Genomic DNA, 20865 nt, shown 5'->3' with positions numbered 1-20865 from the left:
TTTTGTGAGGTGAGTGATTTCTGAAGGGTATAGTTTAATGTTACTCAGGGCCATTCTTTTGCAGGGATCTTTGATAGTCAGATTGCGTTGCACTAAAAAAATATTGTGTGTCAGTTTAAGCACAGTCTTGTACAAATGTTCTAAGGGGACGTTTCATAAGTTATACTACAGCGTAGCTCTAAGAACTGATATAAACAAATTATCATTATTAATATTATTATTATTAATGACATTAATAATAAAATATTATGTAAATTTTATTGATATTACTAATCTAGACTCCAGACAGCTAACTATACTGTGGAGTCAATGGGAACCTGGCATTCAAAATAGCGAACAGCAAAGCGCAACTCATGACGAAAACACAATTGACACTGTCCAATGGGCAACACGACCAAGACAATGCGTGTGATTGATTCTCAACCTGCACCTAACTTCTGGGCATTACTCTCAAGAGCTGCTTAAACAATGGCTAAACCAGCTTCACATACCCTCGTTCTGCTGTGAAACTCATGTTGTTCTGAGATATTTAACTAAGTGGTTAGCACACTGGACTCGATTACGGAAGACAACGGTTCAAACACACATCCGTCCATCCAGACTCAGGTTTTCCGTGATATCCCTAAATCGCTTCAGGCCAATTCCGGGATGGTTCCTTTGAAAGGCCACGGCCAAATTCCTTCCCTATCCTTCCATAATCACCGGCCGCGGTGGTCTCGCGGTTCTAGGCGCTTCAGTCTGGAACCGCGTGACCGCTACGGTCGCAGGTTCGAATCCTGCCTCGGGCATGGATGTGTGTGATGTCCTTAGGTTAGTTAGGTTTAAGTAGTTCTAAGTTCTAGGCGACTGATGATCACAGTTGTTAAGTCCCATAGTGCTCAGAGCCATTTGAACCATTTGAACCTTCCATAATCCAATGCGGCCGATGACCTCGCTCTTTGGTCCCCTCCACAAAATTAAGCACCCAACCAACTACCAACTACTATTCACAGACTGAGAACGATGGACGACGAACATGGCTGACTGGAATGTGTATAGATGCCGTTAGAGGTTCTTCCGTTAGTCTTCATAAATTTGCTAAGCAAGAGCAACTTCAAATTCATGCGTTTGACCGGTTAATGAAATTAATTAACCGACGCTGTAGACAGTTGCTTTAGTTCCAAACTTGTTCACTGATTCCAATTCCACTCTCTCATAAGAGCAATAGAAACTGCTCTGAAATACACTGATGTAACGGAAGTAATGGGATACCTACATATCAATATACAGATGACGGTAGTTCCGCGTACACAAGATGCAAAAGGGCAGTGCGTTAGTGGAGCTGTCGCTTGTACTCAGAAAATTCGTGTAAAAAGTTTCTAAAGAGATTAGAGCCGCACGACTGGAATTAACAGACTCTGAACGTGGAATGGTAGTTGGAGCTAGACGCATGGGACATTACGTTTCGAAAACCATTAAGAAATTCAATATTTCGAGACCCATGGTATCAATTGTGTGCTGAAATTACCAAATTTCAGGCGTTACCTCCAACCACGGACAACGCAGTGGCCGACGGCCTTAACTTAACGACCGAGAACAGTGGCGTGTGCATTGAGTTGTCACTGCTGACCGATAACCAACGCGTGAAATAACGAAAGAAATAAATGTGGGACGCACGGCGAACGTATCCGTTAGTACAGAGCGGTGAAATTTGGCGTTAATGGGCTACACCGGCAGACAACCGGCGCGACTGCCTATGGTAACAGCATGACATCGCCTGCAACGCCTCTCCTGGGCTCCCCATATCAGTTGCATCCTAGGCGACTGTAAAACCGTGTGCTGGTTAGATGAGTCCCAATTCAGGTTGGAAAGTGCTGATAGTAGGGTTCGAGTGTGGTACAGACCTCACAAATCCAAGAACCCACGTTGTCAAGCCTCACCATGCTGGTGGTGGCTCCATAATGATGTGGGCTGTGTTTACATTGAATGACCTGCGCCCTCTAGTGGGAATTACACTACTGGCCAATAAAATTTAGCTACACCAAGAAGAAATGCAGATGATAAACGGGTCTTCATTGGACAAATATATTAAAATAGAACTGACATGTGATTACATTTTCACACAGTTTGGGTGCATAGATCCTGAGAAGTCAGTACGCAGAACAACCACCTCTGGCTGTAATAACGGCCCTGATACGCCTGGGCATTGAGTCAAACAGAGCTTGGATGGCGTGTACAGGTACAGCTGTCTATGCAGCTTCAACACGATACCACATTTCATCAAGAGTAGTGGCTGGCGTATTGTGACGAGCCAGTTCCTCGGCCACCATCGACCAGACGTTTTCAACTGGTGAGAGATCTGTAGAATTTGCTGGCCAAGGCAGCAGTCGAACATTTTCTGTATCCAGAAAGGCCCGTACAGGACCTGCAACACGCGGTCGTGCGTTATCCTGCTGAAATGTAGGGTTTCGCAGGGATCGAATGAAGGGTAGAGCCACGGGTAGTAACACATTTGAAATGTAACGTCCACTGTCCAAAGTGCCGTCAATACAGACAAGAGGTGACCGAGACGTGTAACCAACTGTACCCCGTACCACACGCCGGGTGATACACCATTATGGCGATGACGAATACACGCTCCCAATGTACGTTCACATCGATGTCGCCAAACACGGATGCGACCATCACGGTGCTGTAAACAGGACCTGTATTCATCCAAAAAAATGATGTTTTGCCATTCGTGCACCCAGGTTCGTCGTTGAGTACACCATGGCAGGCGCTCTTGTCTGTGACGCAGCGCCAAGGGTAACCGCAGCCATGGTCTCCGAGCTGATAGTTCATGCTGCTGCAAACGTCGTCGAACTGTTCGTGCAGATGGTTGTTGTCTTGCAAACGTCCCCATCTGTTGACTAAGGGATCGAGACGTGGCTGCACGATCCGTTACAGCCATGCGGATAAGATGCCTGTCATCACGACTGCTAGTGATACGAGGCCGTTGGGATCCAGCACGGCGTTCCGTATTACCCTCCTGAACCCACCGAGTCCATATTCTGCTAACAGTTATTGGATCTCGACCAACGCCAGCAGCGATGTCGCGATACGATAAACCGCAATCGTGATAGGCTACACTCTCACCTTTATCAAAGTCGGAAACGTGATGGTACGCATTTGTCCTCCTTACACGAGGCATCACAACAACGTTTCACCACGCAACGCCGGTCAGTTGATGTTTGTCTATGAGAAATCGGTTGGAAACTTTCCTCATGACAGCACGTTTCCAGTGTCGCCACCGGCGCCAACCTTGTCTGAATGGTCTGAAAAGCTAATCATTTGTGTATCACATCTTCTTCCTGTCGGTTAAATTTCGCGTCTGTAGTACGTCATGTTCGTGGTGTAGCAATTTTAGTGGCCAGTAGTGTATGTTCGTCTGCTTGGAGACCATTGCAGCCATTCATGAATTTCATGCTCCCAAACAACGATGGTATTTTTATGGGTGACAATGCGTCATGTCACCAGGCTACAACTGTTCGCGATTTGTTTGAAAAACAGTCTGGACAATTCGAGTGAATGGTTTGGCCACCCAGAGGGCTCGACATGAATCACACCGAACATTATTGGACATCAAATCATTCTGTGTTGAGGCCACAAGTGGTCCATTGGGACCATCCGACCGCCGTGTCATCCTAAGCTGACGATGCGGATAGGAATGGCGTGTAGTCAACACACCGCTCTCCCGGTCGTTATGATGGTTTACCTTGACTGGAGCCACTACTATTCGGCCTAGTAGCTCCTCAATTGTCATCACGAGGCTGAGTTCATCCGGAAAAATGGGAACAGCGCATGGCGGTCCCGATGGTCACCCATCCAAATGCCGGCCACGCCCGACAGCGCTTAACTTCGGTGATCTGACGGGAACCGGTGTATCCCACTGTGGCAAGGCCGCTGCCTATTATTGGACATTATCGATAAGTCATTTCGTGCACAGAATCCTACAGCGACAATATATTGACGGTTATGGACGGCTGCAGAAGCTCAGTATTTATGCAGGGCACTTCCAACGATTTATTTGAGTCGATGCCATATCGAGTTGCTGCACTACGCCGGGCAAAGGAGGTCCGACACGATATTGGGAGGTATCCCACGAGTTTTGTCACCTGAGGGTATATATGCATAACTCGAAATCACTTGAAAATATCCAAAGTGTCGTAACAAAGCAAAACGATAAAATAATTAAAGCGAAAAAGTGCATGCAGAAATTTATATCTTTAATTCGTGATCTGAGAAAAATGAGTGAACTATCAGCTACACAGACTGCCAGGATAATGCAGAGTTCCAGACTTGATTACTGCTGGTAAGTGGGTCTATATACATTACAGGAGGAAATTTTCATAGCGTCATAGGCTGCACTGATTTAGACTGAATTGTCGCACAAGCTGACTCATAATCTGTGTCCTCTGAGTAGCCAAGACAGAAAACATACTTTTGCCCAGTGTTCTCCAATATGTATATGGGTCCCGATCCCAAACACAAACAGACAAAGCTGATTATAATATTGTAAAAGTACAAATTCTTAAACTTTTATTGAAATACTCCCTTTGAAAACTTTCTTATGAAACAGTTTTACGTTGCAGTTAGAATCGCAAACAAATTTTACTGCTATTACCAATTTCACCATTTGTATTGTCTTCAGACACATGCCCCTACAGAGAAATAAAACATAGCTACGATATGATAAATTTGAAAGAAACAAAAACCTGAAAGACAGTCTTAATAAAACAGGAATATCTCATTCGTATAGAATTACTTCAGGCAGGTTCCTATTGTGACTCTAGAATCGCCTGGGAACGCTGTCTTCAGAATCATCTGAAGCTGAGTATGAAGCTTTTCGTCAACGTCTGCTAAGCTGGAGCTCGGTACGCTTTTATACAGCGTTGTCACAAACTCTCTCATTTTTTATGTTCCGACAGTGTTCGCGAGTACGACACAAGTGTTTCACTCCTTTTTATTCATGAAGCATCTTCATTGGCTGTTGATACATGTTTGTTTCATGTACATAATAATTACAATATATTATAGTGATTACAGGTATGATACTGCTTTACAGTTGTTATTCTCTTATTGTTAGGTACGAAAAGACTTTCTGGACCGCGATTTTCGTAAGGCTAAATTACTGTTTGGTCCCGTTAACGATTTTGTGATCTTATTATTCCAGATTTGTCGTCTACAGTTGTACTTAGTTCGTCTGTGTTCATCAGGATATCCGATTTTCTTAGTTTTGGAACACATATCAACTGAACACTTAGGTATTTTGATAATTTTTACTTTTTGGAGCTTCTGACTACAACTGAATTAAGTTGTAGTCAGACGGTCCAGAAAGTAAAAATTATCAACATGCCGTAATATTGTACGCAACTGAGGAAGACAGGACTACTAAAGTTGAAGTTGTGAACACTTTGCTTTCACTGTGTGTGTTCATTGTATATGATGTTGCCAAATTTCACTTTGTGTTTTTAGTTTGTTTTTGCTGTCTGTATATATTTTGATATTAGTTTGTTTCTTGTGTGCTTCCGTGTGTTACTGTGTATGGTGGGACCTGCTCTGTGAAAAAGGGGAATTTTGAGTGGAGTAAATCGTGAATACTGCATTCTTGTTCTTTTATCGCAGGATATTATGTTATTATTTACTCTCGTTATATTCTACATATCAGTCCCTTATTATTTTACTTACTAACATGATCGGTAAGTTGTTATTTATTACGTTCTTGTTCACTTGCAAAGGCTTTCAGTATGTGAAACTTTTCCCATAACGTAAGGCGATTTTTGTTCTAATTGTTCATTCTCATAATTTTCATATCCAGTGACATGTTAGATCATTCAAGCCCGTGCTTTATTCGCTCTAAGTTAGAATAGCTATTTTATAAGGAGGCAGGGCAAAAATATAGAAACACCAAAAAATAGGACATCACTATCGTGCCTAATGGGAAGAAGGAAAATCGTTGGCATTCAAAATAGCTCCCAGTCGCCTCGCAATAGGTACAGGGTGACAATTATTGAACAATAAGAAATAAAATCGTCGTAACTTCTGAATGATCTACGTTAGAGCATTCGAACTGCACGGTTGGCAGCGGGGCATGATGGGAATTAGTATACACTGTATGGATTGGGTTAGCGACGATGCCCACTTTCATTTGGATGGGTTCGTCAGTAAGCAAAATTGGCGTATTTGAGTGACTGAGAATCCGCATTTCGAGATCGAGAACTCTCTTCACACTCAACGGGTGACTGTGTGGGGTGCACTATCCAGTAACCAAATAATCGGTGCGATATTCCTCGATGAAACAGTGACTATCGAATGGTACGTGAAGTTTTTCGAAGATGATTTCATCCCCATTATCCAAAGTGACCCTCATTTCGACAAGATGTGGTTCATGCATGACGGAGTTCGACCCCATCGAAGCAGGAGAGTGTTTGATGTCCTGGAGAAGCACTTTGGGGACCCCACTCTGGCTCTTGGGTAGCCAGATGCCACTGGCATCGGTCTGGATTGGCCGCCATATTCTCCTGATCTGAACACATGCGACTCCTTTTTGGGGCTACATTAAAGACAAGGAGTACAGCAATATCCACAAAACCATAGCTGAACTGAAAACAGCCATTCAAGAGGTCATCGACAGTATCGATGTTCCAACACTTAAGCCGATCATGCAGAATTTCGCTATTCGTCTGCGCCATATGATTGCCAATGAAGGCAGGCATATCGAACACGCCATGACCTAAATTCGAATGTCTATAGTGACATTTACATGTTGAATAAAGAATGTGCACGCCGTAGTTTGTAACCAGTTTACATTTTTTCATATAGTTCAATAATTGTCATTCTATGAATGCAGATACGGTTTCAAGGTACGTACCGAGAACATTGTACAGGTGCCGTTCGTGATCAAACACAATAGCACAACCTGTAGGAGCAGCTAGGATCTGTTTTTATGTTTTAGCAAGCATGTTTCGCTGTGATTCAATACTTTTGTCCCACCCCTATACTTCCAGCTTCTTATGTGTTCGTTATACATAGTTTTGAAATTTCGGTCTGTCATCCACAGGCACACTGCAATACTAACATTCTAACTAATATGTACCACCTCCTTGGTGTCTGTCAGCTTCTTCTGTATCTGTAAATGCGAACGGAATGTGTTTCTTATTGTGTGTACTGTGTGTAATCCTTGTTTCTTCAGTAATGTGTTACTCTGGGTACTGATTTGTGTTCGTGCATTAATGTGTATTATTATTTATTTATTTATTTATTTTTTTGACATTCATGTCATGAGTGTTCCTGTTGTGTGTTTTCTCACGTATTTCGTCTTTACTGGCGTAATACTTTACATATTATTCATACAAACAAGTGGTCATTAACAGAATCTTGGAATAAATACGAGGGTCATTCAATAATTAAAGAGACAAATTTGTCTGGGGAAAAAAGCGTTTATTTTCACGAAACAATACTTTTTCCACTTTTCAACATAATCCCCTTGAACGTTTATGCACTGGCTCCAACGGGCTGCAAGCTTTTTTATTCTGGCTGCAAAGAGCTCTTTATCTCGATGTTTGAACCAATTTCCCACAAACTTTTTCACGTCCTCATTGTTCTGGAACCTCTTCCCACGTAATGCCCCCTTCAGTGCACCAAACAAATGGGAATCACTAGGTGCTAAATCAGGATTGTAAGGAGGATGAGGCAGTACTTCCCAGCCAATTTTGTCGATGGTTTCACGGGTCAGTTGTGCAATAAGAGGACGTGAGTTGTCTTGTTGGAGAATCGTACCTCTCCTCTGAGATCCACGACGTCTCTCTCGCATGGCGGGTTTCATCATGTTTAAAAGCAAATCCGAGTAGTATTGGCTGTTCACTGTACGCTGCTGTTCTAGATAATCACAAAAAAACTCGACCTTCAGCATCCCAAAATACCGTCAACATGACTTTTTCTGCTGATGCTTGGGTTGTAAATTTTTTCTTGACAGGTGTGTTGATGTGCTTCCACTCCATGCTTTGTCGTTTTGATTCTGGTTCATAATAGTGAACCCAAGTTTCATCAAAAGTTAAAATTTTGTTGAGGAAGTGCTCACCTTCTCTTTTATAACGTTTCTTTAGCTCTGTTCACTCTCTCAACCTTGTTTCGACCCATCTGCCATATGTATTGCGGTACTTCAGCTTGTTACAGACAATGTTATGAACTGTACCAGTAGTAACTTGAACCTTGTCAACTATCATTTCCACAGTCACACGGCGGTCGGCATGAATAATGTAATCATTTCGACTTCCAAGTGAAGGAGTTGAGCCTGCAATTGGTCGGCCAGAACGGTGTTCGTCAGTCACTGAGTCGCGATCATTTTTGAGCTGCTCTACCCACCTGTAAAAATTTGCACGACTCATACAACCTTCACCATGAACTTTAGACATTATACAGTATATATTCACAGGTTTCTCGCCTTCAGCAACAAAAAAACAAATAACTTAACGTTTTCCAACTAATGCGGACGTTCCAAGCGGGCTCGCCATCTTGAAATGCATTTTTGAGGTTATAAACAAAACACTGTTGATTCATCAGCTGATCAGGGGTCATCCCAGTAATGCCAACTGAAAGCCATCAAAGTATCAAACTTGCGTTACTAATAGATTTTTCCCCAGACCAATTTGTCTCTTTAATTATTGAATGAGCCTCGTAAAAATAGATCGAAGAGTGCTGACACGTAGTGAAGGAAACGGAGAGCATTTTGAAACCTTTTTGTGCGTTTCTGATTCGAAAATTTTGTAAGGCGATCTGTCATTAATAAGATGTGCTCTTCGTCCAGGCCGTAATGACCCAAGGGGCGTGTATGGGACGCCATGTCATCCTCTGCCTCGGGGCGTCATGCAAATGTGGTATGGAGGGCCATGTGCTCAGTAAACCGCTCTCCCTGCCGTTTTGCAGACTAACTCTCTATCAGGTAATTCCGCAATTGGAATCACGAGGGTGAGTGTACCTCTCACCAGTACTTCCATCAAGGAAAAATCCTTCCTAGTACATGGAATCGCACGCAACTGGTCCACATGCAACCATTCATGCTGACCATTCAGGTACCTAGGTGAACTCTAATTAATGCTGTGTGAAACTAATCCTCAAAGGCTGCGAAAATATTTATGCTACTGTGGGTGTTGCTAAAGTAGAAGTGTCGAGTAAAATCTAAGCAACGTACAGTATTTTGGTGGCACCACATCCAGAGCAACGTAGATGTGGCTACCACCGCAGGTACGACTGATGTTAAATCCGCACTCATATGTTCACAAGACAAGTCACTCAAACTATTGTCCGGGTATCATTTGACCAGGCCGGTGATTAAAATAAACGTGGCAGCTACCGAGCGGTGGTAACACTCTGGAGTTCTTTTCGGGAAATCCCCATTCCGCCATCCTAATTTAAGCTTTCCACTATTTAGTAAGACAAATGACAGCATGGTTTCTCCGAAAAAGGGATGACATAGTCGCATATGGGACGATAAAATCAAATTTCTTTCCTTCCTTGCTCTACCAGAAAATTTTTTACGTTTGCCTAATAAAATACCGAATAACAGTAGTAGTTCCAATCTTCATTACTCCTACACATGTCTAACTGAGGATTGTCTTTGTTGTAAGAATAGGAACAGTGTGCAGTCACGACTGCTCCTAATAGTAACCGCACGGATAAATTCCTCAGAAGATGTCAATCAGTGGTGATATTCTGCACCAGTGCTAAGAAGGTATACGAAATTGAAATAAATGATATGATGCAGTCTCGCTTCATAAGAAGGCAGTCACAATCAGAGGTACATGCTCTGGGCTCAAGATGAGCGCGAGGCGGTCGGGCCGTCGCCTTCAGACACAATGCGCGCCAGGAATGATTAGTAGAGCCAGTCTGGTCCGAATTAAAACTCGCTTCCCCAGTTTGCTGTAAGGAAATGAACAAGCCGGAAGACTGACAGACGAATGCATCTAATGTCTCGAGAGAGCGAGCTGCCCCTCACCCTCCAAAATAAATAAATAAATACGGTGTTTCCCCCTTTATCCAAGTGTAAAGGAACCAGAACCTGAGGATTTTCTTTTCCACCTGAAGAGTAAACTTCCCATTCGTTAACATCAAAAAATGTTCAAATGTGTGTTAAATCTTATGGGACTTAACTGCTAAGGTCGTCAGTCCCTAAGCTTACACACTACTTAACCTAAATTATCCTAAGGACAGACACACACACCCATGCCCGAGGGAGGACTCGAACCTCCGCCGGGACCAGCCGCACAGTCCATGACTGTAGCACCCTAGACCGCTCGGCTAATCCCACGCGGCCGTTAACATCAACAAACTGTGGAGTAGAGAGCGATGGAGATAGTTACGGGGGAAAAGGAAAATATGTGTAACTGAGAGAATTGGTTGTAGTGAGGAAACTAGATGTTAGAACTGGAAACGAACCCAATAGTTGGGTGGAGACAGCAAAGTGGGAGTGAAAGGACATTTCTGCCCCCTGGAAAACGAATGGTCAACCACAGTAAAATTAAGTATAGGAAGGAGAAGTTTATGAAATTAATAACAATTCTGACTCGTTAAAGTATACCCCACCTAACTTGAGAGGCTGCTCTCCCCCATAAAACGAACCGAAAGGGTAAATCTCATAATTCAGAAATGACTCTTGTTGGTGTTGTAGAGAAGACTGCTGTTGTTGATCTCGTCCGAGAAGCGACGCTCGACGCCGGAGGTGTCTGCTGCTTTGATCCAGTAATGCCCTCGAGACATTTTAAATTCACACCAGGCACCGTAGTACATCACTACTTGCAGCCATGCCATTCTTTCGCATCTGAACAGGTAACATGATCGGACCGAACCAACAGCAATCGCGGCGTAGGGAATCTCACAGGTCGAGCAATGATCAATAAGCTTTACTTATTCCAGTTTGGAATCCAGATTCAGACATACATTTGATAATGACCTGATTTCAGCTACAGTTTGTTCGATGCTTTTTCGTCAGATTCATAACTGAGTTGCGCATTAGATTCCAACAGTTGATTCCCACTTTTCACAGTCAATCACAGATGCCCATTTAACGTTAAAGTGAGACAGCTTTTTGGAGTGTTTGATTGTCTTCAATGCCAGACTGCCCTTCGATAATTTTTAACCTTTTGGAGTTAATTTCATATCAGAAACCATTAATTCTAATTTAAGTTTCTGTTGAATTTTATGTGCCGTGACCCTTATTCCAAGCACAACTGAATACTTTGATAGTAAGATTTTTATGCAGCTATATCCTGGAATGTTATTAATGATTTCATTACACTATATATCAATTTAAAACCATTCTTCCCGTTCATTTATCCAAAAATGCCCCGTACAACAGATCCTCTGCGGTTACTCAGATCGTCAGCAACACACTCCTCCCCTAGAAGTAGAGACTGAAAAGTACAAAAAAGTTTAGTAATCCAACCCGAACTGGTGAACTCCGCATACCATCCAAGCCCTCTGGTTTCTACTTGCAGACGCATGAACGAGTCTCTGGAATGTATCGTCTCGGAAATGAAATAAAAGTAGCTCAGACCCTCTCTGCAGCTGGAAATACCCTCGAAAATATTAGCAATTGAGGCCCTCTGTGCTCCACTACCAGCTCCCATGGATTTGGGTGGAATAAACTGAGCCATATAATGGATCGTATCTCGAACAGGCCGATCTTCTCCTCAGTGTAGAGAACGAAAGGTACTGAAACAAAAATTACTGAAAAAATCACTCCAAGTGAGTTATCATTCATTTTCATGTCCTGTCAGGACTTCCAGAACGCAGCAACACCAATACCCTCCTTATTCGCCTCCAACAAGTCCTGTCTTGTGCAAAGTTCTTCCAATAGAAGGCCTCTGATAAGGTGACCCGAATCTTCTGCTGTTTCACACTTGCAGGACACATCTTCATCAACTGGACACATGCCCCATTTTTGGATGTTGGTGCATCGAGAAGGTCTCAAAAGTTGGGAACATTTTGTTCTACATGGAAAATTATTACGCATATAGAAGTGGTAGGAAGCGGTCATCCGCCCTAAGGCGACTGAGTGATCTTAAAAGGGATAGAGCAGACCGTTCCCTGAGGCTAGCTCTTTCTTTGTAGCTGTGTCCGCCAGTAGCTTACTTTTCCATCCGGTAACGCCCGTTGAATCTAGTGTTCCCTCCAGTGGCAGAGTTATGGCGATAACGCTCTTCCACATTTCCATCGACAGACTACAGATTGATGATTACACAGTTGATGACTTATTTCACTCATCTGCTTTCTCCTCCTAGCATTGTCCTCAACAGCCCATATATTTTAGAGTCAATGTTTACTAGGCTTTTTTTGTTACGAATGGTCGTTCCTGGCGTATTTCTAAATATTGAACATTCTTCCTGGGACACTTCATAAATTTCCGATTAGCCTCACTTTGAAATCCCAGACAATTCTTAATTCAAATTCAAATAATTCCAGATCGCAAATCCCCTGTTCAAACAATCGCACATGCTGCTCATGGTATGCTGTATTATAAAAGGATATATTTACATATGTGTTGTAACTGCGACCAGGACGGTCGCGGGGTAGTACTGACGGAAGGCACGGCGGGACCCGCGGAGAGGCCCGCGAACAACAACACAACGGAAGAGGACGGACACGACCAACGTAGGACAGAACGAATACGACAATACGAACAACAGAGTCACAAGTAAACAAACTCGTACACGAACCAGGAAGAAAGCAGTCTAGCGCAAGTGAGGTGTAAACTGACGTAAGCGAGATTAGACTAGACAGGATGAGCTTTTTTTTTTTTCTTTATTGTTATTTTGAAACCTGTGCACAGGCAGGCCAGCAGCAGCATACTACGCCGCTCTTGGGCCGCAGAGAAACACAAAAGATACAAATGAAGACATTTTAAGAAAAAAATAATACGGTGGACATATAAACGGAGACAACACTTCTTAAAATACGTGGAGCCGTTCACGGGCGTAGAGACCAAGATAAAATGTGTTCAGACACTTCGACACAGACACAGACGAAAATTGTCACACGTGAACGTAGGTGCACAAAACGAATAACACTGAACCACTTAAGCACAAAACGACGGCACACACAGAACACAAGGCGTTGATCTCCGGCACGCGAATGTTCACTAACCGTGTACGAGTCCGGGGACCTGCCAAGAGAGGAGGAGGGGTGGCGGGAGAGGGAGAAGGGAGAGCAGATGCCACGGGCAGGGGAGATAGGGGGAAGGGAGGAAGGGGGAGGGGAAGCCTGGGGGAAGAGGGGTGGAGGGAGGGGACGGGGTAAAAGGAAAGAGAAGGGAGGGAGGGGCCTAAAGGAAAGGACACAGGAAGTGGGGGGGAGGATCAAAGTTGATGGGATGGGTAGATGGAGGGGAGGAGGACATCATCAGGAAGGGGGAGCTGGCGGAAGCCACCTTGGGAGAGGGTAAGGAGGGTGGAGAGATGGAGACTGGGTGGGACGTGGGAATACAGGCGCGGCAGCGGGCGGGGGCGGGTGAGGATGGGTGAGATAAGTGGATGAGGAGGATCGAGTTTGTGGGAGGTACAGGATGAGCGAGTGACCGGCGCTTAAGTACGCTCTCGGGGGCGCCGCTATTGGCCCCTGGGACCACGTGTTCCGCTGTGGCGCCCCCACACTAAAAGCGGGCCAGGAGGCGCGCGCCGCCACAGCTTACGGTGCAGCGACCTCTATGGGTCTTCGACATCCATGACGTCCGGCGCGGATTCAAATTCCACGGCGCGCGGTACCAGAATATGCTTACCACTAAAATCGTGATAAATTTCTCTATACTCATAGCACACCTAATTCTGCCTGATATGTTGGAAAATGGAAAGTAAAGTTTGGGAAAACTCGTTTGGACAGCGAGCTAATAACAGTGTGCATCGAGAACCTCCTCAAAAGTTGGGAACGTTTTGTTCTCCATGGAAAATTATTACGCATACAGGAGCAGTAGGAAGTTCAGCGCTTCTAGCGTATTCTGCAGGGAGTTATATTCCCACGAGAGTGAGAAGAACACTTCAAGAGCAGAGCCCCTGTGACAGGTTGTGTCTCACGAAATAGAACTTGTACCCGAGAAAAATTAGTCCGCTGGGGAAGCGGCTGAGACAAATTGGTGTGTGCGCACGAGTTCCCCGTTACCACCCCCTCACTCCCACCCACCGCCTCTCTCCCCCCTCCCGAGTCAGCAGACAGGCGCCCCCGCACATCTTTAGGGACAAGTCCCGCGGGGGACCACGGGAGGCGAGCAGCGGCCGCTTCCGGGAGGGAACGGGGCCAATGGATGGCACGCTTCCGGTGCAACACTCGCCGCGGGACTTCCCCGGGCCCATTAGTCGGCCGCGCGGACCACCGCCGTCGCCGTCGCCGCCGCGGTCCGTTCATCACGCCATTGCTGCCAACCGAGAGCGCTGAAAACACTTGCCGTCCACAGCGCCGAGACAAAAAGCCCTTTCGGGGCAGTTTTTCCCCGGCAGCCACAGCAGCGTTCGCTTTCTCATCGACCTGCTTTCTTTTATTCCGGCGGTCTGCTCGAGCGCTGGAGCGTAAGAGAAAAATGACGGCGTCCTCTCGCCGCGCCGCGGTGCGGGGACAACAGAGCCGCAATCTGGAGGCCCGGCAGACCGGGGCTTCCCCGCCGTCAGCCCGGGATAAGGAAGAGGCGCGCGGCAAAAACCGCTCCTTCCTGCCACGCACACGCTCTTCCCTCTTCCTCGTCGACGAACGGAGGCACAGCCGATTTATGGCCGTTATCCGGCTCCTGCGGTCTCCAAGCGGACGCAGAATCACGCCAGAGGTTCGTTGGCGTTAAACGCACTCTATGCTGGTGCTGCAGCAGCGCCCACCGCTGAATCAAATGTACTCATATGTATTTTGTGACGGTACAAACTCCCGTTACTAGATGAATATTTCTAGTATGCAAGGATTGCTTTGTGGAGAGCGAGCGCGCTACATGGTGCGCGATTCGCGGAAGCGCGTGACGCGCCCGCGCGAGATTTGCAACGGTCGGTGGGATGGTCTCCGCCACGAGGCGGCCACGTGGCCCGCAGCTTAGGCCTTGTTTAGCTTTTCGCGCATTACGCGAAAACTATGTAACTTACGGTCAAGAGCGGTGCGGCAGTGGGTTGTGGTCAGTAATATGCACCTTCTAAAATATCGATCTTTATTTCAAGTCACGAGATGCAAAATTTATAGTAACCTCAATATCGATTAATATCACGAATACTAAAAGATTAATAAAAATAGTAAATAATGAGCAGTCATTAAAAACGTTTTATCATAGCGGACCGAGTGCCATAGTCATACACTCCTGGAAATGGAAAAAAGAACACATTGACACCGGTGTGTCAGACCCACCATACTTGCTCCGGACACTGCGAGAGGGCTGTACAAGCAATGATCACACGCACGGCACAGCGGACACACCAGGAACCGCGGTGTTGGCCGTCGAATGGCGCTAGCTGCGCAGCATTTGTGCACCGCCGCCGTCAGTGTCAGCCAGTTTGCCGTGGCATACGGAGCTCCATCGCAGTCTTTAACACTGGTAGCATGCCGCGACAGCGTGGACGTGAACCGTATGTGCAGTTGACGGACTTTGAGCGAGGGCGTATAGTGGGCATGCGGGAGGCCAGGTGAACGTACCGCCGAATTGCTCAACACGTGGGGCGTGAGGTCTCCACAGTACATCGATGTTGTCGCCAGTGGTCGGCGGAAGGTGCACGTGCCCGTCGACCTGGGACCGGACCGCAGCGACGCACGGATGCACGCCAAGACCGTAGGATCCTACGCAGTGCCGTAGGGGACCGCACCGCCACTTCCCAGCAAATTAGGGACACTGTTGCTCCTGGGGTATCGGCGAGGACCATTCGCAACCGTCTCCATGAAGCTGGGCTACGGTCCCGCACACCGTTAGGCCGTCTTCCGCTCACGCCCCAACATCGTGCAGCCCGCCTCCAGTGGTGTCGCGACAGGCGTGAATGGAGGGACGAATGGAGACGTGTCGTCTTCAGCGATGAGAGTCGCTTCTGCCTTGGTGCCAATGATGGTCGTATGCGTGTTTGGCGCCGTGCAGGTGAGCGCCACAATCAGGACTGCATACGACCGAGGCACACAGGGCCAACACCCGGCATCATGGTTTGGGGAGCGATCTCCTACACTGGCCGTACACCACTGGTGATCGTCGAGGGGACACTGAATAGTGCACGGTACATCCAAACCGTCATCGAACCCATCGTTCTACCATTCCTAGACCGGCAAGGGAACTTGCTGTTCCAACAGGACAATGCACGTCCGCATGTATCCCGTGCCACCCAACGTGCTCTAGAAGGTGTAAGTCAACTACCCTGGCCAGCAAGATCTCCGGATCTGTCCCCCATTGAGCATGTTTGGGACTGGATGAAGCTTCGTCTCACGCGGTCTGCACGTCCAGCACGAACGCTGGTCCAACTGAGGCGCCAGGTGGAAATGGCATGGCAAGCCGTTCCACAGGACTACATCCAGCATCTCTACGATCGTCTCCATGGGAGAATAGCAGCCTGCATTGCTGCGAAAGGTGGATATACACTGTACTAGTGCCGACATTGTGCATGCTCTGTTGCCTGTGACTATGTGCCTGTGGTTCTGTCAGTGTGATCATGTGATGTATCTGACCCCAGGAATGTGTCAATAAAGTTTCCCCTTCCTGGGACAATGAATTCACGGTGTTCTTATTTCAATTTCCAGGAGTTTATGTTGAGATTCATAAATAATTAAGCCCATAAAGAGCAATAAACAAAGATTCATGGAAAATTGTTTATAACATTCAATAGAAAATTCATGACGTAAAGAACGGCACTATATAATATTTTGGGTGGCATCACACATTTTAAACTAGTTAAGTTATACTATACACTTAACTTGCAATAGTTCTCATTGTTTGCAAATTATTATTAACATTTATCGCCCATAATTAATTAATTATTATAGACATGAATATTTTTAGCAGCGCACTGTGTAGATCGCTATAGATTACGTCTAAAAACGGTGCTACATGCAGTTCTATGTTAAAACTGTGCAGCACAGATGTCAACAAACAAATTTGCGTTAAGTGGCGAAATTTTGGAAAAACTAAAACTTGATTTACGGGCGATATAATAATCCTAGAAATTAAAAACATGGTGGATAAGATGTACTTTTTAGCGCGGTTCCGATGGTGTTCTTATTTCTGTCGAGGGATGTATGTATCAAAATTTGTAACCTTAACTGGCGATATTGGTACTTAAGTAATCAGCGGGCTGGACATCTGAGGCTATGTAAGCGAGCGGCCATGTTGGCCAGGGGTCAGACGTTGGTCAGTCGTTCTGGAGGGTGGGTGGCGAGCAAGCCCCACTTGAGGGTGGCCCATGTGGTCGTTTGAGAATTCGTTTTCGAGCCGATTTATTTCGACAAAGAGTATTGTTTAATAGTGCAAGTGTGCAAGCATATATTTGGTGAACTGGAAGTGTTACGACTATTTGTGTGAGTACGATTTACGAAGTATACATCGTCGTAAGTGAAAAAGTGGCGATCTGTGATTTCGCGCCAAAACTGCTAGAACAAAGAGGACAGTGGCACTTGTGGTTCTGTTCGAACTGATTGAGTAATTATCGTTTATAGCAGCCTACATTACTGCTGTGGGGGCTCGGAGTCAAATTATTATTAAAGTAAAACTGTAAACCGTCTCACCAGTGCTAATTTAATTGTGTGAAATAAAAGCACAACGCCAATAAATAGTGACTGAACTGTGTCGTGGAAAACTGATTTTGCTATAATAATCGCCTGATTTTTGTTCTCTAGCATAAACCGTACTCATGTCTGAATGAATAATTAATTCAAAAACTATAACTAATGCGCGGGTGTGGAACAGTGTACTAATGTACCAAGTGTGGAAATCATCACCTGAGACTTACGTGAGAGCCAAAAATTTCCATTAACATTTTTTAATCAACATGTGTATATGCACATTACTGTGAACGCGTCAACCGTACTTCTTAATTTACCGCCCCGTCGCAATTTCAACGGCTTAGTGATCTCGCAGGTCGTCTTGATACCGTAAATCTATGAAGTTTCAAGTAAGTAAATTAGGTATAGAGAGATTACAAGCTAGGGGCTCATTTCATATTCACCAAAACCAACGTAAATACGTAAAGTCACCTCCCTCTCAAAGTGCTAAGTTGACTGTATATACTGGGTAGTTATAATAAACTGACGCTGTGCCGAGTACTGCAGTACAGGCTGTACACAGCGCAGGGAGCTGAAACATAGTGTATGTCAATTGGCGCGCTGGCGCAGTACACTTCCTACCACCAGGTGATAATTGCCGCTGTAAGCAGTCAGCATGTGAAATGTTTCTTGTTTTGACGTCAGTATACTGTTTGCGACACGTGTTGGTTTCTTTTGAGAATTTTCTGTTGATGTAAAGGGTTAATAAGGTTGAAGTTTTCCGTACGAAGCGCAATGCCTGTTCAGAAGGAAGACTGTGGTCTGCTGGTGTAGTTGTTTTGTCCGAACGGCAGCAATAGCAGCGGAGCACTGCAGGAGTATCGTCAACAGAAACCGCCACGAAGAGGCCTCATGTCAAGAAATTGGCTAAGAAATATGATCATGAAATCTGAAGAAACACGTCACTTAGGTGGTGCAGCAGGGAGAGGAAGGGGACCCAATCCCACGGCGGGCGCAGCCCCGAATCCTCCTGCGGTCATAAAAATGGTACCGAATCCTCCCAACCCCGCAAGGGTCTGAAAAACAATGGGACCGAATCCTCCCGTTTGAAGCAGGTAGCAGTTCTGAACTTATGAATACTCCAAGCACGCAAAGGAAAGCATATGAAATTACAGTAGGAGGCTCAAATAGCTCTGAGCACTATGGGACTTAATTTCTGAGGTCATCAGTCCCCTAGAACTTAGAACTACTTAAACCTAACTAACCTAAGGGCATCACACACATCCATGCCCGAGGCAGGATTCGAACCTGCGACCGTAGCGGTCGCGTGATTCCAGACTGAAGTGAATAGAACCGCTAGGCCACATCGGCCGGCTACAGTAGGAGATGTAAAAATTTTTCGCGTGTATTGTATGTTTAAAAGCTTTATCTTTGATCTTATTTAGATATTTATTTTTAGAAACTGAAATCATTTATAGCCTTGTTTTCTTCATAATTAATTTATTAAAATGGCAAATCATGATTTCGTAACACATATTCTATTTCAGTGTTCATTTTATGAATTATGCTTACATTTCCAGCAAATCAGATGCGACGAAGTTTTCTTGTCGTTCAATAAAGAGAAGACTAATGGAATGTAATGGCCATTAACTAACCCACAGCTGACAAAAAAAAAATTGGACAGCACTTGAACGTACCATCAACGTATATAGATTCACACTGCATTAATGTTTTAAGGTTTGCAGAGTCACAAAATGTAATCACTTTTATTTTCTAATAAACACTTTGTCGCGTCTGTGGTTTCTACATTCACCGTGTTGTTACATCATGAACATCTGCAGTATTCGTGGGCAGTTTTGGTAGAATTTTGCGCCTAGCTTTGTAAATAGATTTACGAAAATTGTTGACATCTCTCGTAGTTATATTTTGCGTATCTTCTCCTTTTAACTTCTGGTAAATTATTTTTGACGGTTTCTCACAAATATCTTCTACGGCTTTTCTCTTTAGGTCAGAATTTTGTTATGAGGCATTTCTTCATGATTGTGCTCTTCTTGACACTCCACGACATCCAGGTCGTCAATAGAAATAGCTTTAACGAAACTTCTGCCACCATTAGTGTTGCACGTCCATCGCGCTAGACCACTTTCAGCAGTTTTGGAAAACCGAAGGTGTTACCTTTCAAAACCAACATTTTCCGTGCCTACCCACTTACTGAAACTCTAAGCTCGTCTGAGGACATGTTCACTCAACAATGATCTGCCGCGAACTGCGAAGTGGCCGCTGGCAGCTGTGGTCATCAGCGCACACCGTGCTCTGTGGCATTGCGTCAGTTTGGGAGGATTCGGTCCTGTTACCTGCTTACCTACCTGGTTTCGGGAGGATTCGGGGCTGCGCTCCCCACGCAACTGTTGACGAAGTTGCTGTAGCTATAGCCGACCATGCAGTTTAATGTGCCCATACTCTGATTACATTATGCTTTATATTCTTTGAAAAATTAGTTAATATTTCTGTTTCTTATTATTATGTTAATTAAATATTGCTATTATTATATCAGTGAAATTGTCTATATGTGGCATAAGCGCTACAATTGGTAAAAGAACACTATGCAAATTCTAAGTTTTGTGAAGCGTCGTCGCCACTTTGCAAAGACCTCGCCGCTACTGCTGTGGAGACCACTGTTGTTACGGTAGACCGAGTTTTCTTCTGGTGCAGTACACCGCTAGACAATATCTCCGTGCCACTATTACACAGCTATGCCTCAGCGTCAGATGACAGGATAGGAGAACGAAGGTTGTACAAAACTGCAACAAATTAGTAAAAAAACTCACACAAATGAGCTAAAAAGGTTTACTTATCTTTGTGACTCGTTGAATGATTGAGTCTGCAACAATGCATGTAATATAACACAAGAAGGCCCTCAAGGGCTAAGTGCAGATAATCGTAGGTAAGCTTCTCAGTACACTGCAAACGCAATTTGCAACTGTCTGTCCATTCCTAAGAGTTCACTACACAATATTACTAAGACAGCCCTGAGCCCTGGACGATGATCTACTGTATAACGAAGCAGGCGTCAGCTGCTCTTCTATCTTCCGTTGTCGTCCATTCATTGGTGGATTGTACTTGGCCGGCAGTTGGAAGAGGCGAAGTTGATATCTTCATTCT

The sequence above is a fragment of the Schistocerca cancellata genome, chromosome 9 (assembly GCF_023864275.1).
Source record: "Schistocerca cancellata isolate TAMUIC-IGC-003103 chromosome 9, iqSchCanc2.1, whole genome shotgun sequence".
Classification (NCBI taxonomy): domain Eukaryota; kingdom Metazoa; phylum Arthropoda; class Insecta; order Orthoptera; family Acrididae; genus Schistocerca; species Schistocerca cancellata.
Note: the sequence above shows the minus strand (reverse complement) of the source record.